The sequence below is a fragment of the Delphinapterus leucas genome, chromosome 3 (genome assembly GCF_059928025.1).
Source record: "Delphinapterus leucas isolate spDelLeu-1000000601 "Yukka" chromosome 3, BTC_Dleu_Yukka2, whole genome shotgun sequence".
NCBI classification, from domain to species: Eukaryota; Metazoa; Chordata; class Mammalia; order Artiodactyla; family Monodontidae; genus Delphinapterus; species Delphinapterus leucas.
The window spans coordinates 36,723,499-36,748,661 of NC_143131.1; the positions used below are offsets into that span (position 1 = coordinate 36,723,499).

The window sequence follows — 25,163 nt, forward strand, 5'->3', positions numbered from 1 at the left end:
CCATTCAGCCAATCTGTGTCTTTTGGTGGGAGCATTTAGTCCATTTACATTTAAGGTAATTATCAATATGTATGTTCCTATTCCCATTTTCTATATTGTTTTGGGTTCGTTATTATAGGTCTTTTCCTTCTCTTGTGTTCCTTGTCTAGAGAAGTTCCTTTAGCATTTGCTGTAAAGCTGGTTTGGTGGTGCTAAACTCTCTCAGCTTTTGCTTGTCTGTAAAGGTTTTAATTTCTCCATCAAATCTGAATGAGATCCTTGCTGGGTAGAGTAGTCTTGGTTGCAGGTTTTTCTCCTTCATCACTTTCAGTATGTCCTGCCACTCCCTTCTGGCTTGTAGGGTTTCTGCTGAGAGATCAGCTGTTAACCTTATGGGGATTCCCTTGTGTGTTATTTGCTGTTTTTCCCTTGCTGCTTTTAATATGCTTTCTTTGTATTTAATTTTTGACAGTTTGATTAATATGTGTCTTGGCGTATTTCTCCTTGTATTTATCCTGTATGGGACTCTCTGTGCTTCCTGGACTTGATTAACTATTTCCTTTCCCATATTAGGGAACTTTTCAACTATAATCTCTTCAAATATTTTCTCAGTCCCTTTCTTTTTCTCTTCTTCTTCTGGAACCCCTATAATTCGAATGTTGGTGCGTTTAATGTTGTCCCAGAGGTCTCTGAGACTGTCCTCAGTTCTTTTCATTCTTTTTTCTTTATTCTGCTCTGCAGTAGTTATTTCCACTATTTTATCTTCCAGGTCACTTATCCGTTCTTCTGCCTCAGTTATTCTGCTCTTGATCCCATCTAGAGTACTTTTAATTTCATTTATTGCGTTGTTCACCATTGCTTGTTTCATCTTTATTTCTTCTAGGTCCTTGTTAACTGCTTCTTGCATTTTGTCCATTCTACTTCCAAGATTTCGGATCATCCTTACTATCATTATTCTGAATTCTTTTTCAGGTAGACTGCCTATTTCCTCTTCATTTGTTAGGTCTGGTGCATTTTTATCTTGCTCCTTCATCTTCTGTGTGTTTTTCTGTCTTCTCATTTTGCTTATCTTACTGTGTTTGGGGTCTCCTTTTTGCAGGCTGCACGTTCGTAGTTCCCGTTGTTTTTGATGTCTGTCTCCAGTGGCTAAGGTTGTTTCAGTGGGTTGTGTAGGCTTCCTGGTGGAGGGGACTAGTGCCTGTGTTGTGGTGGATGAGGCTGGATCTTGTCTCTCTAGTGGGCAGGTTCACGTCTGGTGGTGTGTTTTGGGGTGTCTGTGGCCTTATTATGATTTTAGGCAGCCTCTCTGCTAATGGGTGGGGTTGTGTTCCTGTTTTGCTAGTTGTTTGGCATAGGTTGTCTAGCACTGTGGCTTGCTGGTCGTTGAGTGAAGCTGGGTGCTGGTGTTAAGATGGAGGTCACTGGGAGATTTCCACCGTTTAATATTATGTGGAGCTGGGAGGTCTCTTGTTGACCAGTGTCCTGAAGTTGGCTCTCCTACCTCAGAGGCAGAGCCCTGACTCCTGGCTGGAGCACCAAGAGCCTTTCATCCACACGGCTCAGAATAAAAGGGAGAAAAAGTAGAGAGAATTAGTAGAAGTATGAGGAAAGAAAGAAGGAAAGGAGGAAAGGAAGGAAGGAAGAAAGAAGCAAAGAAGGAAAGAAAGGAGGGAGGGAGGGAGGAAGGAAGGAAGGAAGGAAGGAGGGAAAGAAGGAAAAAAGACAGAAAGAAAGAAGATACAGTAAAAATAAAATAAAGTATAATATAGTTATTGAATTAAAAAATATTTAGAAAAAAAAAAAAAAGGGACGGATAGAACCTTAGGACAAATGTTGGAAGCAAAGCTATACAGAGAAAATCTTATACAGAAGCATACACATACACCTTCACAAAAAGAGGTAAAGGGGGAAAAATCATAAATCTTGTTCTCAGAGACCACCTCCTCAATTTGGGGTGATTCGTTGTCTAAAGGAGGGAAGGACGGAAAGAAAGAAAGAAAGAAAGAAGGAACGACGGTAAAGTATAATAAAGTTATTACAATTAAAATTAATTATTGAGAAAAAAAATTTTTTTTAAAAACCATGGACGGATAGAGCCCTAGGACAAATGGTGGAAGCAAGAGTATACAGACAAGATCTCACACATAAGCATACACGTACACATTCACAAAAAGAGGAAAAGGGAAAAAAATCATAGATCTCGCTCCTAAATTCCACCTCTTCAATTTGGGATCATTCCTTGTCTATTCAGGTATTCCACAGATGCAGGGTATATCAAGTTGATTGTGGAGCTTTAATCCGCTGCTTCTGAGGCTGCTGGGAAAGATTTCCCTTTCTCTTCTTTGTTCTCACAGCTCACAGGAGCTCAGCTTTGGATTTGGCCCTGCCTCTCCGTGTAGGTCGCTGGAGGGCGTCTGTTTTTTGCTCAGACAGGACAGGGTTAAAGGGGCCGCTGATTCGGGGGCTCTGGCTCACTCAGGCCGGGGGTGAGGGGGGGGAAGGAGGGGCACTGCGTGCGGGGCGGGCCTGCGGCGTCAGAGGCGGCGTGACGTTGCGGCAGAGGCCGGCGTGACGTTGCACCAGCCTGTGGCCCGCCGTGCGTTCTCCCGGGGAAGTTGTCCCTGGTTCCCGGGAACCTGGCAGTGGCGGGCTGCACAGGCTCCGCGGAAGAGGGGTGTGGAGAGTGACCTGTGCTCGCACACAGGCCCCTTGGTGGCGTCAGCAGCAGCCTTAGCGTCTCCCGCCCGTCTCTGGGGTCCGCGCTTTTAGCCGCGGCTCGCGCCCGTCTCTGGAGTTCCTTTAAGCAGCGCTCTTAAACCCCTCTCCTCGCGCACCAGGAAACAAAGAGGGAAGAAAAAGTCTCTTGCCTCTTCGGCAGGTGCAGGCTTTTCCCCGAACTCCCTCCCGGCTAGTCGTGGTGCACTAACCCCTTCAGGCTATGTTCAAGCCGCCAACCCCAGTCCTCTCCCTGCGCTCCGTCCAAAACCGAAACCCGAGCCTCAGCTCGCAGCCCCGCCCGCCCGGGCGGGTGAGCAGACAAGCCTCTCGGGCTGGTGAGTGCCGGTCGGCACCGATCCTCTGTGCGGGAATCTCCCCGCTTTGCCCTCCGCACCCGTCGCTGTGCACTACTCCGCGGTCCCGAAGCCCCCCCCTCCGCCTCCCGCAGTCTCTGCCCGCGGAGGGGCTTCCTAGTGTGTGGAAACTTTTCCTCCTTCACAGCTCCCTCCCACTGGCGCAGGTGCCGTCCTTATTCTTTTGTCTCTGTTTTTTCTTTTTTTCTTTTGCCCTACCCAGGTACGTGGGGAGTTTCTTGCCTTTTGGGAGGTCTGAGGTCTTCTGCCAGCCTTCAGTAGGTGTTCTGTAGGAGTTGTTCCACGTGTAGATGTATTTCTGGTGTATCCGTGGGGAGGAAGGCGATCTCCGCGTCTTACTCTTCCGCCATCTTCAAGGTCCCCCTGAGATGACAATATTGATACAGAATTCAAAAGTCTCATCACCAACCATTTATATTGTGTATTCCATCTCTTTTCACAAGTGTCAAAGGGAAAAAAAACAATACCACCAAATGCTAGCAACCTCTCATCCTTAACCCTTCAGATAGAAGGAAACGCTATCACTAATAAAAATAGTAAGTGTATTATTTAAATCACATAGCCCTTACATGGAAATGTCTGTTCTCTCATAACTTGGATGTTTAAGCTTGGATTATGGAAGCTCAAAGTGTTCATTAACATTACAAACACCGGGCTGTGGCAGTAGGCCTGGTGCATAATCACATGGATAAACTCCTTTCACTTACAGGATCAGTAGAACTCACGTTTTCATCTTCAAATAACAATACAGACTTGTGCTTCATTTTATAATCACAGTATGATGACCGTCTCTGAATACAGAAGAATCATAAGGTGTAGAACGTCAGTATTTCCTGGGTCTTGGGCTCATTATACCTCTGAGGGCACACCAGAATGAAACGGCTTGGTGGACCAAACAATACAACATTTTAGGAATAGGTTGAAGTAAGACAACTTCAAAAATTCAGTTGAGAAACAAAGCACTATAAGACCAACATCAGCAAATTAGCTGATGATAAAGCAATATTGCCATTCCACCAAAGAAGCCTCTTTTTAGAACATTCTACCAGCCACATTCTGGGGTGATCTTTTTTTGTTTTGTTTTACATCTTTATTGGAATATAATTGCTTTACAATGGTGTGTTAGTTTCTGCTTTATAACAAAGTAAATCAGTTATACATATACATATGTTCCCATAGCTCTTCCCTCTTGCATCTCCCTCCCTCCCACCCTCCCTATCCCACCCCTCTAGGTGGTCACAAAGCACCAAGCTGATCTCCCTGTGCTATGCAGCTGCTTCCCACTAGCTATCTATTTTAAGTTTGGTAGTGTATATATGTCCATGCCACTCTCTTGCTTTGTCACAGCTTATCCTTCCCCCTCCCCATATCCTCAAGTCCATTCTCTAGTAGGTCTGTGTCTTTATTCCTGTCTTACCCCTAGGCTCTTCATGACATTTTTTTTTCTAAAATTCCATATATATGTGTTAGCATATGTTATTTGTCTTTCTCTCTCTGACTTACTTCACTCTGTATGACAGACTCTGGGTCCATCCACCTCATTACAAATAGCTCAATTTCGTTTCTTTTCATAGCTGAGTAATATTCCATTGTGTATATGTGCCACATCTTCTTTATCCATTCATCCGATGATGGGCACTTAGGTTGTTTCCATCTCCAGGCTATTGTAAATAGAGCTGCAATGAACATTTTGGTACATGACTCTTTTTGAATTATGGTTTTCTCAGGGTATATGCCCAGTAGTGGGATTGCTCGGTCACATGGTAGTTCTATTTGTAGTTTTTTAAGGAACCTCCATACTGTTCTCCATACTGGCTGTACCAATTCACATTCCCACCAGCAGTGCAGGAGTGTTCCCTTTTCTCCATACCCTCTCCAGCATTTATTGTTTCTAGATTTTTTGATGATGGCCATTCTTACTGGTGTGAGATGATGTCTCATTGTATTTTTGATTTGCATTTCTCTAATGATTAATGATGTTGAGCATTCTTTCATGTGTTTGTTGGTAGTCTGTATATCTTCTTTGGAGAAATGTCTATTTAGATCTTCTGCCCATTTTTGGATTGGGTTGTTTGTTTTTTTGATATTGAGCTGCATGAGCTGCTTATAAATTTTGGGGATTAATCCTTTGTCCGTTGCTTCATTTGCAAATATTTTCTCCCATTCTGAGGGTTGTCTTTTCGTCTTGTTTATGGTTTCCTTTGCTGTGCAAAAGCTTTGAAGTTTCATTAGGTCCCATTTGTTTATTTTTGTTTTTATTTCCATTTCTCTAGGAGGTGGGTCAAAAAGGATCTTACTGTGATTTATGTCCTAGACTGTTCTGCCTATGTTTTCCTCTAAGAGTTTGATAGTTTCTGGCCTTACATTTAGGTCTTTAATCCATTTTGAGCTTATTTTTCTGTATGGTGTTAGGGAGTGATCTAATTTCATATTTTTACATGTACCTGTCCAGTTTTCCCAGCAGCACTTATTGAAGAGGCTGTCCTTTCTCCACTGTACATTCCTGCCTCCTTTATCAACGATGAGGTGACCATATGTGCGTGGGTTTATCTCTGGGCTTTCTATCCTGTTCCATTGACCTCTATTTCTGTTTTTGTGACAGTACCATACTGTCTTGATTACTGTAGCTTTGTAGTATAGTCTGAAGTCAGGGGGCCTGATTCCTCCAGCTCCGTTTTTCGTTCTCAAGATTGCTTTGGCTATTCGGGGTCTTTTGTGTTTCCATACAAATTGTGAAATTTTTTGTTCTACTTCTGTGAAAAATGCCAGTGGTAGTTTGATAGGGATTGCATTGAATCTGAAGATTGCTTTGGGTAGTAGAGTCATTTTCACAATGTTGATTCTTCCAATCTAAGAATATGGTATATCTCTCCATCTATTTGTATCATCTTTAATTTCTGTCATCAGTGTCTTATAATTTTCTGCATACAGGTCTTTTGTCTCCTTAGGTAGGTTTATTCCTAGATATCTTATTCTTTTTGTTGCAGTGGTAAATGGGAGTGTTTTCTTGATTTCACTCTCAGATTTTTCATCATTAGTGTATAGGAATGCCAGAGATTTCTCTGCATTAATTTTGTATCCTTTTAATATACCAAATTCATTGATTAGCTCTAGTAGTTTTCTGGTAGCATCTTTAGGATTCTCTATGTATAGTATCATGTCACCTGCAAACAGTGACAGCTTTACTTCTTCTTTTATGATATGGATTCCTTTTATTTCCTTTTCTTCTCTGATTGCTTTGGCTAAAACTTCCAAAACTCTGTTGAATAAGAGTGGTGAGAGTGGGCAAACTTGTCTCGTTCCTGATCTTAGTGGAAATGCTTTCAGTTTTTCACCGTTGAGGACAATGTTGGCTGTGGGTTTGTCATATGTGGCCTTTATTATGTTGAGGAAAGTTCCCTCTGTGCCTACTTTCTGCAGTGTTTTTATCATAAATGTGTGTTGAATTTTGTCGAAAGCTTTCTCTGCATCTATTGAGATGATCATATGGTTTTTCTCCTTCAATTTGTTAATATGGTATATCACGTTCATTGATTTGCGTATATTGAAGATTCCTAGCATTCCCAGAATAAACTCCACTTGATCATGGTGTATGATCCTTTTAATGTGCTGTTGGATTCTGTTTGCTGGTATTTTGTTGAGGATTTTTGCATCTATGTTCATCAGTGATATTGGCCTGTAGTTTTCTTTCTTTGTGACATCCTTGTCTGCTTTCGGTATCAGGATGATGTTGGCCTCGTAGAATGAGTTTGGGAGTGTTCCTCCCTATGCTATATTTTGGAAGAGTTTGAGAAGGATAGGTGTTAGCTCTTCTCTAAATGTTTGATAGAATTCGCCTGAGAAGCCATCTGGTCCTGGGCTTTTGATCGTTGGAAGATTTTTTTTTTTTTTTTTTTTGCGGTACGCATCCCTCTCACTTTTGTGGCCTCTCCTGCTGCGGAGCACATTCTCCGGGCACACAGGCTCAGTGGCCATGGCTCACGGGCCCAGCCACTCCACGAAATGTGGGATCCTCCCGGACTGGGGCACGAACCCGCATCCCCTGCATCGGCAGGCGGACTCTCAACCACTGTACCACCAGGGAAGTCCTGTTGGTAGATTTTTAATCACAGTTTCAATTTCAGTGCTTGAGATTGGTCTGTTCATATTTTCTATTTCTTCCTGATTCAGTCTTGGTGGGTTTTGCATTTCTAAGAATTTGTCCATTTCTTCCAGGTTGTTCATTTTATTGGCATAGAGTTGCTTGTAGTAATCTCTCATTATCCTTTGTATTTCTGCAGTGTCAGTTGTTACTTCTCCTTTTTCATTTCTAATTCTATTGATTTGAGTCTTCTCCCTTTTTTTCTTGATGAGTCTGGCTAATGGTTTATCAATTTTGTTTATCTTCTCAAAGAACCAGATTTTAGTTTTATTGATCTTTGCTATCGTTTCCTTCATTTCTTTTTCGTTTATTCCTGATCTGATTTTTATTTCTTTCCTTCTGCTAACTTTGGGGTTTTCTTGTTCTTCTTTCTCTAATTGCTTTAGGTGCAAGGTTAGGTTGTTTATTCGAGATGTTTCCTGTTTCTTAAGGTAGGATTGTATTGCTATAAACTTCCCTCTTAGAAATGCTTTTGATGCATCCCAAAGGTTTTGGGTCATCGTGTCTCCATTGTCATTTGTTTCTAGGTATTTTTTGATTTCCTCTTTGATTTCTTCAGTGATCACTTCGTTATTAAGTAGTGTATTGTTTAGCCTCCATGTGTTTGTATTTTTTACAGATCTTTTCCTGTAATTGATGTCTAGTCTCACAGCGTTGTGGTCAGAAAACATACTTGATACAATTTCAGTTTTATTAAATTTCCGAAGGCTAGATTTGTGACCCAAGATTTGATCTATCCTGGAGAATGTTCCATGAGCACTTGAGAAAAATGTGTATACTGTTGTTTTTGGATGGAATGTCTTATAAATATCAATTAAGTCCATCTTGTTTAATGTATCATTTAAAGTTTATGTTTCCTTATTTATTTTCATTTTGGATGATCTGTCCATTGGTGAAAGTGGGGTGTTAAAAGTTCCCTACTATGAATGTGTTACTGTCAATTTCCCCTTTTATCGCTGTTAGTATTTGCCTTATGTATTGAGGTGCTCCTATGTTGGGTGCATAAATATTTACAATTGTTATATCTTCTTCTTGGATCGATCCCTTGATCATTATGTAGTGTCCTTCTTTGTCTCTTGTAATAGTCCTTATTTTAAAGTCTATTTTGTCCGATATGAGAATTGCTACTCCAGCTTTCTTTTGGTTTCCATTTGCATGGAATATCTTTTTCCATCCTCTTACTTTCAGTCTGTATGTGTCTCTAGGTCTGAAGTGGGTCTCTTGTAGACAGCATATATAAGGGTCTTGTTTTTGTATCCATTCAGCCAATCTGTGTCTTTTGGTGGGAGCATTTAGTCCATTTACATTTAAAGTAATTATCAATATGTATGTTCCTATTACCATTTTCTTAATTGTTTTCGGTTCGTTATTGTAGGTCTTTTCCTTCTCTTGTTTTTCTTGCCTAGAGAAGTTCCTTTAGCATTTGTTGTAGAGCTGGTTTCGTGGTGCTGAACTCTCTCAGCTTTTGCTTGTCTGTAAAGGTTTTAATTTCTCCATGAAATCTGAATGAGATCCTTGCTGGTAGAGTAATCTTGGTTGCAGGTTTTTCTCCTTCATCACTTTAAATATGTCCTGCCAGTTCCTTCTGGCTTGCAGAGTTTCTGCTGAAAGATCAGCTGTTAACCTTATGGGGATTCCCTTGTGTGTTATTTGTTGTTTTTCCCTTGCTGCTTTTAATATGTTTTCTTTGTATTTAATTTTTGACAGTTTGATTAATATGTGTCTTGGCATATTTCTCCTTGGATTTATCCTGTATGGGACTCTCTGTGCTTCCTGGACTTGATTAACTATTTCCTTTCCCATATTAGGGAAGTTTTCAACTATAATCTCTTCAAGTATTTTCTCAGTAGTCCCTTTCTTTTTCTCTTCTTCTTCTGGAACCCCTATAATTCGAATGTTGGTGCGTTTAATGTTGTCCCAGAGGTCTCTGAGACTGTCCTCAGTTCTTTTCATTCTTTTTTCTTTATTCTGCTCTGCAGTAGTTATTTCCACTATTTTATCTTCCAGGTCACTTATCCGTTCTTCTGCCTCAGTTATTCTGCTCTTGATCCCATCTAGAGTATTCTTAATTTCATTTATTGTGTTGTTCATCGTTGCTTGTTTCATCTTTAGTTCTTCTAGGTCCTTGTTATATGTTTCTTGCATTTTGTCTATTCTATGTCCAAGATTTTGGATTATCTTTACTATCATTATTCTGAATTCTTTTTCAGGTAGACTGCCTATTTCCTCTTCATTTGTTAGGTCTGGTGGTTTTTTATGTTGCTCCTTCATCTGCGGTGTGTTTTTCTGTCTTCTCATTTTGCTTAACTTACTGTGTTTGGTGTCTCCTTTTTGCAGGCTACACGTTTGTAGTTCCCTTTTCTTTGGTGTGTTTCCCCAGTGGCTAAGGTTGGTTCAGTGGGTTGTGTAGGCTTCCTGGTGGAGGGGACTGGTGCCTGTGCTCTGGTGGATGAGGCTGGATTTTGTCTTTCTAGTGGGCATGTCCACGTCTGGTGGTGTGTTTTGGGGTGTCTGTGGACTTATTATGATTTTAGGCAGCCTCTCTGTTAATGGGTTGTGTTGTGTTCCTGTCTTGCTAGTTGTTTGGCATAGGGTGTCCAGCACTGTAGCTTGCTGGCCATTGAGTGAAGCTGGGTGCTGGTGTTGAGATGGAGATCTCTGAGAGATTTTCGCCGTTTGATATTATGTGGAGCTGGGAGGTCTCTTGTGGACAGTGTCCTGAATTTGGCTTTCCCACCTGAGAGGCACAGCACTGACTCCTGGCTTCAGCACCAAGAGCCTTTCATCCAAACGGCTAAAAATAAAAGGGAAAAAAAGTAGAAAGAAAGAAAGAGAGAAAGAGAGAGAGAGAGAGAGAGAGAGAGAGAGAGAGAGAGAGAGAGAGAGAGAGAGAGAAAGAAACAAAAAGGAAGGAAGGAAGAAAGAAAGGAGGGAGGGAGGGAGGAAGGAAGGTAGGAAAGAAAGAAAGAAAGAAGATAAAATAAAATAAGATAAAATAAAGTAAGATAAAATAAAGTTATTAAAATAAAAAATAATTATTAAGAAAAAAAAATTTTTTTAAGAAAAAAACAAAAACGGACGAAAGAACCCTAGGACAAATGGTGGAAGCAAAGCTATACAGACAAAATCTCACACAGAAACATACACACTGACAAAAAGAGGAAAAGGGGAAAAAATCATAAATCTTGCTCTCAAAGTCCACCTCCTCAATTTGGGATGATTCGTTGTCTATTCATGTGTTCCACAGATGCAGGGTACATCAAGTTGATTGTGGAGCTTTAATCTGCTGCTTCTGAGGCTGCTGGGAGAGATTTCCCTTTCTCTTCTTTGTTTCCACTGCTGTGGGGCTCAGCTTTGGATTTGGCCCCGCCTCTGCGTGTAGGTCGCCGGAGGGCGTCTGTTCTTTGCTCAGACAGGACGGGGTTAAAGGAGCAGCGGCTTCGGGGGCTCTGGCTTACTCAGGCCGTGGGGAGGGAGGGGTACGGAGTGCGGGGCAAGCCTGCGGTGGCAGAGGCCGGCGTGCCGTTGCACCAGCCTGAGGTGTGCCGTGCATTCTTCCGGGGAAGTTGTCCATGGACCACGGGACCCTGGCAGTGGCGGGCTGCACAGGTTCCCCGGAAGGGGGGTGTGGCTAGTGACCTGTGTTCGCACACAGGCCTCCTGGTGGCGGCAGCAGCAGCCTTAGCGTCTCATGCCCATCTCTGGGATCAGCGCTTTTAGCCGCGGCTCACGCCCGTCTCTGGAGCTCCTTTAAGCAGCGCTCTTAATCCCCTCTCCTCGAGAACCAGGAAACAAAGAGGGAAGAAAAAGTCTCTTGCCTCTTCGGCAGGTCCAGACTTTTCCCCAGACTCCCTCCTGGCTAGCCGTGGCGCAGTAACCCCCTGCAGGCTGTGTTCACGCCGCCAACCCCAGTCCTCTCCCTGCGTTCCGACCGAAGACCACCGAGCCTCAGCTCCCAGCCCCGCCCGCCCCGGCGGCTGAGAAGACAAGCCTCTTGGGCTGGTGAGTGCCGGTCGGCACCGATCCTCTGTGCGGGAATCTCCCCACTTTGCCCTCCACACCCCTGTTGCTGCTCTCTCCTCCGTGGCTCCGAAGCTTCACCCCTCTGCCACCCGCAGTCTCTGCCCACGAAGGGGCTTCCTAGTGTGTGGAAACCTTTCCTCCTTCACAGCTACCTCCCACTGGTGCAGGTCCCGTCCGTATCCTTTTGTCTCTGTTTATTCTTTTTTCTTTTGCCCTACCCAGGTACGTGGGGACTTTCTTGCCTTTTGGGAGGTCTGAGGTCTTCTGCCAGCGTTCAGTAGGTGTTCTGTAGGAATTGTTCCACGTGCAGATGTATTTCTGGTGTATCTGTAGGGAGGTAGGTGATCTCCAGGTCTTACTCTTCCGCCATCTTCCCCTCGTCCTCTGGGGTGATCTTTTGACTTCCTTAACAATTCTTTGTATCACCTTCCCTGTGCTCTCATCAGAGGTATCCTTGATACCTTAAGCATGCCAGCCTATCTTCAAATACTAAACAAGTCATGCAGCCTTGCCCAGCAGAAAGACTACCGATCTTCAGCTCACTGGCTGGTAGGTAGATCCCTCCATTCCTTCTCATTTAAATATGTTTTGTCCCCTAATTAACCAATTTCTAAAACACTTTGCAGATTAAACAAAATACCTTTTAGTAGTTGACTTTCAGGCATCTTTGGCGTAGGTTACAATAAACAATGAACCAACAGCAAGTTTTTTATTGAAGAGCCAAGGATATTTTTATGTAGGTTGATTAGAAATTAGCCTATATTAGTATTACCCATTAAATGAATGTTAGTTTTTTTAGATTTGTGATAGTATGGAAGCTGGGGAAATCAGATCAGAGCAAGAGGGTTTGAAGGGAAAGTTGGAGAGGAAAAGGGGTGAGGACAGGAATCAGAACCTGAAGAGGAGAGTAGCTCTAAGGAGGCTCTGTTGGACTCCTCTCTTTTCCCAACCAGCTGAGAAGGGAGCCGTCGTAGGTAACTGCACAGGTTGGTATTTATCAAGACAAACCAAAGTATTAAAGCAGGAAGTAATTTAATCTTTCTAGGCTCCTATTTGACTATTTGATATGGAGGTGACATTTCAAGGTGATTCACATAATTTTTTGTGAGGTTCTTTGAGGATGTAAAAATGACAAAGTTAGTAGAATTTAATTAGTTTATGTCAGAGATTTTTTTTTTAACATCTTTATTGGGGTATAATTGCTTTACAATGGTGTGTTAGTTTCTGCTTTATAACAAAGTGAATCAGTTATACATATACATATGTTCCCATATGTCTTTCCTCTTGTGTCTCCCTCCCTCCCACCCTCCCTATCCCACCCCTCCAGGCTGTCACAAAGCACCGAGCCAACATCCCTGTGCCATGCGGCTGCTTCCCACTAGCTATCTACCTTACTACGTTTGTTAGTGTGTATATGTCCATGACTCTCTCTCGCCCTATCACAGCTCACCCTTCCCCCTCCCCATATCCTCAAGTCCGTTCTCCAGTAGGTCTGCGTCTTTATTCCTGAAGAGACTTTTTAAATATATATAGAATATACATGTTTCCAAAAGGATAATTTTAAAAACAAAGTTATGTGTAATTAATTTAATTTTATGAAAGAAAATTAACAGGTGTAGTCCCATAGAAAAAAACAGTATCTCCAAAGCATATTAAAATCTCTTCTATAAGGAAATTTATCAGCTCACCTCCAAAGAACACAGCCTATATTCAGTATGCTTTTCCTAGGATTAATCCAAAAGGCCTTCATTAAGAAACGGAGAGCCCAGCACATCCTGCTCAGGAGGGACACATCATGAGACGCAGAGACTAGGATCTACATCAGACAAGGATGCAAATTATTCTCTTGATCATGCTAGTTATGAGTTATTTCTAATTCCTTAGTAAATAGATATCAAAATATATGGTTGGTAGATAGATAATAGAAACATAGATAGATGATAGATACATAGATACATGTAGTGTACAGATATTGTGCAATATATAGATCCTTAGTGTTTTGTTGAGATCAGTAAAATATATATAGTGTGGTATCATTGTGTTGTCTTTAAAGTCTCAGTCTAAAGAACCTCCTCCCGGTAATGAATTAGATAGTGCCTGGGGATGTTTAGAACCTTACCTATTATGATTAATTCTGGTGTCTCAAATGAATAAAAGCAGATAAGCATATCTCCTACAGAGCTCTGTCTTGATAAGGCTACTTTCTGAGTGGGTCGACTGCGGGTTACACATTGTTAATGACCACCACATTCTAGAGTATGAGTCACTTTAAATGGTTCCACCATAAATCAATCTCTGACAAAGTGTTTATGCAGCATAGTATTCACTCTTGGTGCTTAGGAGAAGCTCCTGGTAATATTCTGTCTCCTCCACATTCTATCTTCTTCATCCACCTCCTCCCCCACCTTTGTCATGGCTCACTCTTGAACGCTTGCCAATTAATTTCCGTCTATTCAGACCTGGAATAAGCCAAAGTAAAGGAATTCGAGGAGTGACCTCACCTGGCTGTATTTACTACCCAGAGTCTCAGGGTCAGAGCATATGAAGCTAATGCTTTTTCTAGGCCTCCCACATCTAAAAATTATTTAGTCTTTCTTATTGTGGTATCAGACTGCAGAATTCATCCTGTGTGCACACTCACGGGCTTTTTTGGAAATATTACTCACTAGGTGTATTTTCCCTTCAGAATATCTGTGGTGTGTTTTTTTTTCAACTGCATTAGCTAATATTTTTCCAAATGAATTTCAACTTATTATTTTCTGCCAGGGACACTTATGTATGTCTGGGGCTCAAGCTGCTTGCTGGTCTAGCTGCAGATTTTGTTTTAGGACTAGGACTCTGTTTTTCTGCAGCCCACTAATAAGCCATTAAATGAAACCTTCTTAATATCATTGGAATCAGTCATTCCTTTTAAAGAAAGGCTTCAAATCTTTTCCAACTTCACAGTCCAAGGCAGAAGCCTTAATTTTTCACGACACTGAGCCCTTCCCCCACTTTTTGTACATCTGTTGATTATTTCTTGGGGATTTAAACCATTCTGCAGTATATTTTCAAGCTAAATATTATTTAGTCCACTCTTATAAAGTCAAAATCTGGATCATCTAGCATTCACCGTCTCTCCCAGGGTCAAAGTCCTGACCTCCAGCTGACTTGCTCCAGTTCTCATGTAGGGTTTTTAATAGTTCATGGTACACAAGAATTTTTTGAAATTCTGGGCTGATGCCCCAAAATAAATAGATGTGATATTGCAAAAATAGATGTAATCTCTTCCTATAACTAAACTATTTCCAGCCCAGAACTCTCAGTCCCTCCTCATGGGTCCTAAATCATGAGAAAGGGAGGAGCCTAGCTGAGAATAAAAAGTCTTTTGATGCTAAATGATATTAAATCATACTTTAGTGATTTTTTATTCTAAATGATATGTTATTTTCTATTCCTTTATGTTCTTTTCCCACAATTCCTTCTTCCCACCACTTAATTATCAGTGATAGCTTTTTTCATTGCACTGTTACGAAAGGAGAGTGAACACATCTTAAAACCAAAGGATAGACTGAATTTCTGAATGAACTTTTATTGAACACATGGTATGCAAGCAAAAGTAAGAGCCACATTTTGTGGGAAGAAAAGAGATTTTTGTTTGATATGTTTGGCTAGAGATTTTGTTTTCTGAAATTCCAAATACTTGATTTCTCTAAGTAAGAAGAAAGCTAACAGCTAGATTTTAGAGTTTCAAAAATAAACAATAAAATTGAAGTGTTTACAAAATGATAATGTTAGCCATTCTCCCATCTAAAAGAAAAGGTCAATTAGAAAGTAGGAAGAGGGGAATTGGAAGAGATATGGCTGAGATTTCAATCTTAGATACAGTACCCCTGAGAAATAAGGCAGGAAGATGAAATTTTTAGTTGTTCTAAATTGTTGTAGTTCTAGACTTTGAAGAAACAGATGCCAAGATGGGATTAGACATGAAAGAGATTTATTGGGTAAAACACTGGTGAGAGAAAGTGGGGAGGAAGCCAGGAGAGATGTCAGACTGTGATAAAGGTCTGAGTTCTATGAAGGAGGGAAGGAGAGAGGATGCAGACTACAGTACATTTCTTAGAAGGTTTTGGAAAAGCCTACAGGAAGTCCTTGAGCCAAAGTCACCCATCAGATGAATGCTGTTCCTTCCAGGTAGTTTCCTGACCTTCATATCCTGGCCATACTCCTCAGTGACTGGGAACAGTCCCTGGGAAGTGTGGCCTCACTCAACCACAGTGATGCATTTCTGAGCATAACAGGTAGAGTTGTGGGTGAATATACACTCTCCAACGTCAGATATCTGAGCGGCACATTTTCCTGAACACTACAGAAACCCTCATGGTGTTAGGGTAAATCTTACAGGAAAGAGTAATTGTGCCTAGCTTCTGTTGACTGAAATAAATGCACAACCTAACAGTTGAGCATTATGTTTTATTTGGTAGACAAACTGAGGACTTAAGCCTGGGAGACAGCCTATCAGATGGCTCTGAGGGATTACTCTGAGGAGGTAAAAGGGAGAATCCAGGACAAATAGGAGTTTTTGCAACAAAAAACAGGTAGTCAGAACATCAGAAGATTACTGTTAAAGAAAAACCAGGTATCTCAAGTTAATGAATTTAGCACTTTTCTGTGTATGGGAAGATGCAAGAGTCTGGGCTCATTGAAATCATTCTTTTGATATGCTCCTTAACTATCTAGGGCCAGTATCCTGTTTGTTTTTTTTTTTCTATTCTGAATCCCCTCAGGGTGCACAGTTAGGGGGCAGCTGCAGTGGATGACAGCTTGATGGCCAAAACATCCTTTATTTACTGATATAGCAGGCAACACTTTTCACCCACACTTCTATCCTGAGAGAGGGCAAACCTAGGAGTCAAGCTTCAAGTCCAATACAGCACCAATACAGGTGGTCAAATACCAATAACAGAAAAAAAGATCTTGGCAGATTGACTCAGTGTAGTAAGGTAGAGAAACCAAAAAGCTGGTTGGAAATGAGTTAGGGAACCCACAGGATTCTGGTGTCAGTAGGACACTAAATGACATTGTGACCCAAGACAACGGCAGTGACCATGGATATTATTCACCAATGCCAGTAGCAGTGGCATTTCAGTCACAGTGTTTGAAAACCAGGAGGGACTAACCACATGTCAGCTGATATCAGAGCACATCACCCAATGTTCAGTCTGGAAGACAACCTACACCCCAGCAAAGGCCAGTGTGGACGGGATCACCTTAGTACTTGCCATGGGAGGCACTCAGTGAGTGGTAAAGACCCCAGGAATTTGGGATGGAGTGCAGATACAGATGCCTGGAAGTGGAGAGTAGGAAAACGAAACCAATGTTCTCATCTGGAGCAGAGCAGCATGTGCTTTTATTGATATCTCTAACTTTGGAACAAAATAAGTGTTATACAATTGTTGGATGAGAACATGATTACTTAATTTGGGGGTCATTATGAAAATTGGTGCCACATATATACTTACACCATCAGAATACTAAGATCAGCATGTTTATCTGATTTCTTTAGTGAACAAACAAGGAATGAATTACAATATTTATTTGCTTTTCCACACTATGTATCTTTCTAATAAGTTTGAAGCTAATATATCTGAATTGTTTGTAAGTTGTTAACAGTAAGCAGAGCTGATTTCAAGAAAAAAAAGATTCTAATAAGAGCAGACTCAAGTGTTTGCAGAAGAAGCTAAGTGTTAGCCCTATGGCAAAGTGCTAGATTTCATCAACTGGGGAATCATTTCAACACTTCTGGGACTTCTATAACAGCAGAAATGAGTGGGAGATGAGGAGACCAAGGTTCTCCCTCTGAGGAGTAAAACTGTGAGGAAGTCAAGACAGGATGAGGAGCTGCCGTTCATGAAACGTGGGCCACGCCATTCTGGGGGTAAAAAACACGAGGCGAAACAGAACTTTTCCCCTGGCTCTACCCTACCCACAATTCCAGGGCCTCCATGCCCCACTCGAAGCCCAATTCCTTCAGTAGAGATTGTGTCTTTCAAGATAAGCACTAGCTCCTGAGCTATCATATGGTGGCTTCACCCTCCTCCCTGCACCAAGGTGTCTTGTTGCTTTTTATTTCTGATAACAGTGAATGACCACCTCAGGACCGGCCTCCCTGCCTGAGTTCAGAAGAGGAGCAAATGCTTTCACTCAGGAGGTAAGGAAGCTACTGCTGCTTTATTTTGCCTCTGCTCTCATTTATATTATCAAAATTAATATTTCTGTTGCTTCTTGAAGAGCTTTTTCCCTCAGCTCTATTGAGGTATAATTGACAAGTTAAATTTGTACATATTTAGGGTGTACAATGTGATATTTTGATATGTGTGTGTATTCAATATGAATTTTTTTTACCACAATCAAGCTGGCTAACACATCCATCATCTCATATAGTTTTTTTTTTTTTTTTTTTTTTGGAGAACAAGATCTACTCTTAGCAAATTTCAAGTATACGATACAGTATTGTTAACTGTAGCCACCCTACTGTACATTAGATCTCTAGAAATTATTCATCCTATATATCTGAAACTCCAAATGAAATAAAATCAGCATCTCAAAGAGACAGCTGCACCCTCATGTTCATTGCAGCATTTTTCACAATATCCAAGATATGGAAACAACCTAAGTGTCTGTCAACAGATGAAGGGACATCGAATATGTGATATATATAAAAATATGTACGAATATTATTCAGCCTTAAAAAAGAAGGAAATCCTGTCATTTGCAACAAAAGAGATGGACTTCAAGGGCATTATGCCAAGTGAAATAAGCCAAACAGAGAAGGATAAATACTGCATCATCTCACTCATATGTGGCACCTAAAAATGTTGAACTCTTAGAAGCATAGAGCAGAATGGGGGTCACTGGGGCTGAGTGGTGAGGGAAATAGGGAAGTGTTGGTCAAGGAAAAGAGTTTTAACAATCTGTCTCTGCTAAAGATGCCATTGCTCAGAGAGCTTGGGCAGAAGTCTTGAGCAATTCCTGCTGTGATGATACAAGTCTGTGCCTCAGAGAAGCTGTGTGCTGTGTGATCGTGTGATACTAGAATGTGGGTCTTGGAATGGTGCTGCACTATATTACCTATTCTTGTAGAGACTTTCAGGAAACAGTGCTTCCATTTTCATTCTGAGTCCTTCCTCTCCAGCACTCAATACAGCCCCAGTGGCAGATACTGTGTTATGCTCAGTCATTCCTCCCTCAGACCTGTGGCAAATTCCTCACATCAGAGTGTGTCCCTATGTTCCTTTCCCTTGGGATGAATGCCCCACCATCAGGAACCTCTGCTCTCAGGCCTCCTGCAAGGAACCCTCAACCATGCCATGCATTCCTAAGACCATGGGTAAACACGAGCTCCAGCTGGGACCCATGCTCCAATTCTTTTATCCTTTCATTCAAGACCATTTAGTGAGCTCCTTCCCCAGTAGATACCAAACTGTGTGTAATGTAAGAAGAAATGAGTGAAAGACCTTGCCCTCAAGAAATCTACAATCTTAGCACACTGAGAAGCCCCGAATATAAATAAATTTTCTTGTAACGAGCAATAGAAGAGCAGAGAAACCAAAAATAATTTATCAGAGGCATCTGAGGAAGTTTATGGAAAATTTGACACTAGACTGAACCTTGAAGGATAGGTAGAGTTTGGACAAATATTATCATTGTTGATGTTTTCATAACTTTTCTAAGAAGGATCTGTCCATGTTTAACATGAAGAGAAAAATCATATGACACAATGACAAATCAATAATACTTTTTAAATATTTGAAAGTCTGTTAACATTGTAGAAGTAGATTTACTCTTTGTAGCTCCAAGGAATAGAAGAGCATTACTGGGTGGGAGTTACAGAAGACAAATTTTTAAAAAGTTTTAAATTTTACCTACTTCTTTAAAAAAGGCTGCCTTATGAAGTACCTTATCAAGCACATGCTACCTATTAGGGGTATCACAGAATAATGGTTCTCAAAGAAGGATCTGGGAACCCCTGAAGTTCCCTGAGACATTTTCAGGGGATCTATGAGGTCAGAATGAATTTAATAATAATACTGTGGTAGGCAGAGTAATGCTTTCCCAATGATGTCCATTGGGAAACCAATACACCAATAAACCAATTTCTTTAAAATTAAAGAAACTGTAAACCAGAAGAACTTGGATAATAGTCCATGTTCTAATTTCAGGAACCTGAGAATATGTTACATTAATGGCAAAAGGAATTAAGACTGTAACGAATTAAAGGTGTTAATCATGGGACCTCAAAATAAAGAGACTATGCTGGATTATCTGGGTGGGTCCAATGTAATCACAAGTGTCCATAAAAGTGGAAGAGGGAATCTGAAGAGGGGCCCAGAGAGATGGCAGTATGAGAAGGACTGAGCCCAACATTGCTGACCTTGAAGATGGAAAGAGGACATAGCCAAGGAATGTTGGTGGCCTCTCAAAGCTGGAAAAGACAAAGAAACCAGATTCTCCCCGAGAACCTTCAGAAGCAACACAACCCTGCCAACACCTTGATTTTAGCTCAGTGACACCCATTTTGTATTTCTGATCCCCAGAACTATAAGATAATACATTTTAATTTTTCTAAGCCACTTGGTCTGTAGTAGTTTGTTACAGCAGTAGTAGAAAACTAATACAAATATAAGATGTCATATGGCTTTTTCACTCTCATTCTCTCATGCATGTACACTGGGGTTCTCCAGGGGCTATTTGAATGAAATAATACAACAGATTGAATACAGAAGCAGATATGAGTATCCATATGTTAAACAGTGCCACTCTTGTAAATTTCTGGAAAACACAGTTATTCCTCATAAAAATGTTATTTATCTTAACATGTAATAGGTCTAGATTTAAATTTCTAATATGTTAAATCTTCATAACTATAACCCACTTAAACCAAAGCTCTTTGGAGTTCTCAATAATTTTTAAGAGTATAAAAGGGATACTGAAACCAAAAAAAGGGACCATCCCTGTTATAATAGGAACTCCTAATTTTGGTGGATAGTTGTGTCTTTCCATTACTAAGACTATATGAATATATAAAAGGGACGCAGCACAAATGAATTTTGATGTGAGAGACGAGCAGGGAAAATTGTGAATTAGTGAATGAGAGTCATATTGTGAAGAGCAGGCCAGGGAGATGCACCACATGGTTAATTCTGGAAGGACATCGGTGTTAAAAGATGTTGAGGCTTTGTGGGAGCCGCAGTAAGATGGAAGAAGCAGAAAATACACTTTTACATGTTTTATATATGTGTTTGGTATCCTGCACTACCTTCTCTGCTAGAATATGAAAAAGAAACTCTAAATAAAATAATACACATATAATAGTGTTTGGAGTATATAATATCTGTCTGCCTTTACCCACATTGCTTGAAATAAATAGGGTAGAGGTAGGTGGAACCCAAATTAAAAGTCACCTGTCTCCCTACAAAATAAAATCGACATCTTGAGGCAATGTCCTCTTGGAAGACATAGGAGGGTCTAAAATTTTTATTCAGGCTAAAACTTTTATTCAAAAACCGTAACTTACTCTTGAGAGCTGCATTATCTCTCTGCAATGCTACTTTAATCAGATGGAAAAATAGGTGATTTCCCAGTGTGGGTGATTCCAAGTTTCTAAGGCAAAACTATTTGCACTTGAGCCTGAGAACCTCCCAGTGGATCACTGGAACTATAGCAATACTTTACTGAGGCATGGACCACTTACAGACTGCTGTACTCTGAGTACCAGGAAAAAGGCAAAAGAAGTTTTGAGCTGCATAGATAGAGGTCAAGGATTCTAAGGAGTAAAACTTATGAAATTTGCCATTAGAACAGCCTCTCAACTGCTGTTAACTCTAATTCTACATGCATCTAACACACTTGCTGATATAATGCTTAGGTCACAGAACCTACAACAGAAGCAGAAAAGTTAGAATTAGAAGGTCAAGAAAAGGAAGAACCCAGGGCAGGCACCCTAATAAGAGGTGCCATTTATTTCTTGCATTCCATATGCCTTCATATATTTTTTCTGTAATCCTGATAATCCTAAAAGGTAAATGCTATTCTTCCATTTTACATGTGAAAGACATCTGGCCTTACAGAGTTTAAGTAACATGCCTGACACTCTATAACACACCCAGACCTGAGTAGGGATCCTCACTGAGTACAAATCACAGAGGTCAATGTTTACATCCATACATTACAGCATTTTTCTTCCTCCCAAATGGACTTCTCATCAAAAATTATTTAGAAACAAAATATATAGACAGGGTTTTGAGATAAAAATATCATGCATTCAATACTTAAATGTTGTGATTCCATAAATTCTAATTACCAAAATAAAAGATGTTCATTAAAATGTATTCATTCTTTCTATCCGATCTTTTTTTGTTGCATCTCCCCTCATAGAAGGAATTCAGAGAAAATCTATTTAAATAAAGAATCAGATGATTTTAATGAAGCCATGTTTTTAAAAGGCTGCTTTTATTTTAACTAATTAGATATATTTCAGAACTAGGTCAGAAATAATTCCTCTCTAAAGACTTAACAAAACCAGAATTTCTAGAGTTCATTAAGGAGAGGGTAACAGCCTCCAGTAAGATGCTTTGGAGAAAAGATAGGTGAGTGGCCCAAGGGGATCTAAGCTTCCTTTGAAAATCCCTCAAACAAGAGCAGGCAGGAGTGGGGCACAGGGGAGGGAGCAACATGGAGGAGGGGATGGCTGTGTGGGCTTATTTCTTTTTTTAAGGAAAAAATTCTCTTTTAGTGGCTATTTTCCTTCCTTGTGTCTCAGGAAACCACTAGTCATTTCTAAGTTCTCTACTTCCCAAACCCCTTCCCTTCTCCCCATCCTCTTCCTCCCTTCCCCACATCCCCTCCCCTTTCCTTCTCTTTCTCCTCCCCTCCTACCTCTTCTAACTTGTTCTTTACATTCCTTTCCTCCATTCTTTTATTCTTTGTACATTTTTCTCTTCGTTTCTATTTCTTCTTTCTGTTCCACTGTTTTCTTGACATCTTTATTATTTAAGGAAATACTCCAAAGAACAATGCTTTCCTCCCAAATATCACATCATCCTAGAGTTTGGCCAGACCTTAAAGAAGGGGCCCTGAGCTGCCTTCTCCTCTCCTCAAAGAAATAAGAATTTCATCATGGAACCACAGGTTACCTGCTTTCATCTTATAACACTCTAGCATAAAATTCATCTTTATCCTTCAAAACTACAGACTGTACATTTCAAATATAATGACCTCCTCTATAAATGTAGCAAATTCAACTCTTGTTTTTGCAAAGAATCTCAAAAGCACAAATAACTAATGTATGTAGCTAAATTTCTGTAAGCTCAATGAGGGCAGGGACCATGTTGTTCCTTTTATGTATTTATTTCTCTGGCCATTATATATGCAGAGTCTACACCATATCAGGCACGTAGAAGACCATCCATATTTAGGCTAAAAGAATGAATGAGTGCAAAATTCTATAATTTGACCATCTATAATTCTTAATTCAGACCAAAACACTAAAGAAATGTTAAACCAGAAGAACTTGGATAATAGTTCTGAAAAGGAATTGATTTGATCTTTTGTTTTATTTATTGTTTTTTTACTCTTTATTTTAATGGAAGAATCTAAAGGGTAAAAATTATATATAATAAAATTTTGCTTAACCAGAGAATGGGAATATATACTTAATTGTACTTTTGGGGGAAAAGAGGAATGTAAAAGACAAAAAGCGAATAGGGGGATATTGAAAAAAAAAATCTGAACTCTGAGGATGTTTTGAAGTCAATATGCAAACCAACTCCTACTCCAATATGCATCTATATCCAGAGATCACTGGCTAATGCACAGGGAGGTAAAATGTCCATAGCTCCATAGCTAAGTTGCCTGCTCTAAAGAATTTCACCTTCTCTGCTGTGTGCATGTATGTACATGCACTGCCTTGCTGACTGACTACATGAATATGAGTGTGTCTCTTTGTCAAACGAATATCAAAATCTTCACCTTACATTACCTATCTCTATTTTAAGAGGGTTTTTCCCCAGCCCTATCTCTCTGAATCCACCCAGAAAAGTACACAAATCTAAAAGAAGAAGGTTCTTGCTGGCTGTGAAATCTCCAAGTCAAAGAAAATAATGATTAATATTTCTTTTCTTGTCCTCAGGAATGAACAGAAAACCAGCACAGTGGTGTAGTACCTGCTTGCTAGTTTTCATAAAAATAAAATCATAGAGGGGAAAGACACTTGAATATATCTGCCAATAAGTTCACAAACAGCTACAGAAAAAAGTTACTACAAGTGTCAACATGAAGAAAGAAGATAATTCGACTAGGGAAGCAATTGGTTTAAAGGTAAAATATAAAGACCTCTTGAATTCATAAATACATAAATATATATTCTTTTTTTCTTTTTAAATCATTAAAGCTAGTACTGTAAACAGAAAAGAGAACAAAGTTTTATTAAAATTTGCTTTGAATAACACTGCAATGAACATGGAGCAGATATCTCCTTCAGATAGTGATTTCATTTTTTTTCCAATAAATACCCATGATTGGAATTGCTGGATCATATGGTAGTTCTATTCTTAACTTTTTTGAGGAAACTCCATACTCTTTTCCATAGTGGCGGCACCAATTTACATTCCCACCAACAGTGCACAAGGGTTCCCTTTTCTCCACATCCTTGCCAACACTTGTTATTTCTTGTCTTTTTGATACTAGCTATTCTAACGAGGTGAGGTGATATATCATTGTGGGTTTTTTCTTTTTTTTTTTTCATTGGAATTTTGATTTGCATTTCCCTATTAGTGATGTTGAGCATCTTTTCATGTGTCTGTTGGCCATCTGTATGTCTTTCTTCTTTGGAAAAATATCTCTTCAGGTCCTCTGCTCATGGTTTTTTTTGTTTGTTTTTTTAACATCTTTATTGGAGTATAATTGCCTTACAATGGTGTGTTAGTTTCTGCTGTATAACAAAGTGAATCAGCTATACATATAAATATATCCCATTATCTGCCTCTTGCATCTCCCTCCAACCCTCCCTATCCACCAATCTAGGTGGACATTAAGCACCGAGTTTATCTCCCTGTGCTATGCAGCTGCTTCCTACTAGCTATCTATTTTACATTTGGTAGTGTATATGTAATACATGCAACTGCCACTCTCTCACTTTGTCCCATCTTACCCTTCCCCCTCCCCATGTCCTCAAATCCATTCATTACGTCTGTGTCTTGATTCCAATCCTGCCCTTAGGTTCTTCAGAACCGTTTTTTGTTTTTTCAGTTTTTTTTAGATTCCATATGTTAGCATATGGTACTTGTTTTTCTCTTTCTGACTTACTTCACTCTGTATGACAGACTCTAGGTCCATCTATCTCACTACAAATAACTCAATTTTGTTTCTTTTCTTTTTATGGTTGAGTAATATTCCATTGTATATATGTACCACATCTTCTTTATCCATTCATTAGTTGGTGGACGCTTAGGTCGCTTCCATGGCCTGGCTATTTGAAATAGTGCTGTAATGCGCATTGTGGTACATGACTATTTTTGAATTATGGTTTTCTCCAGGTATATGCCCAGTAGTGGGGTTGCTGGTTTGTATGGTAGTGCTATTATTAGTTTTTTAAGGAACCTCCATACTGTTCTCCATAGTGGCTCTATAAATTTACATTCCCACCAAGAGTGCAAGAGGGTTCCCTTTTCTCCACACCCTCCCCAGCATTTACTGTTTATAGGTTATATGATGATGGCCATTCTGACTGGTGTGAGGTGATACCTCATTGTAATTTTGATTTACATTTCTCTAATGATTAGTGATGTTGAGCATCCTTTCATGTGTTTATTGGCAATCTGTATGTCTTCTTTGGAGAAATGTCTGTTTAGGTCTTCTGCCCATTTTTGGATTGGGTTGTTTGTTTTTTT

At 40.2% G+C, this 25,163-nt stretch overlaps 1 protein-coding gene across 3 annotated transcripts in view; it reads left to right on the forward strand.

Annotated features, from left to right (window-relative positions):
- The first annotated feature begins 512 nt into the window (after positions 1-512).
- The window catches only part of LOC149749541 (coiled-coil domain-containing protein 171-like), an 88,699-nt gene continuing 64,048 nt past the window's right edge, over positions 513-25,163 (forward strand). The window contains exons 1-2 of one of the 3 annotated variants that reach the window (XR_016392638.1): positions 513-17,425; positions 23,405-23,592. The gene's annotated coding sequence lies outside the window, so the exon portion shown is untranslated. Of the gene's footprint in view, positions 23,593-25,163 lie in introns of all 3 variants that reach the window. The other 2 variants (XM_089908815.1, XM_089908816.1) reach the window with 2 other exon arrangements.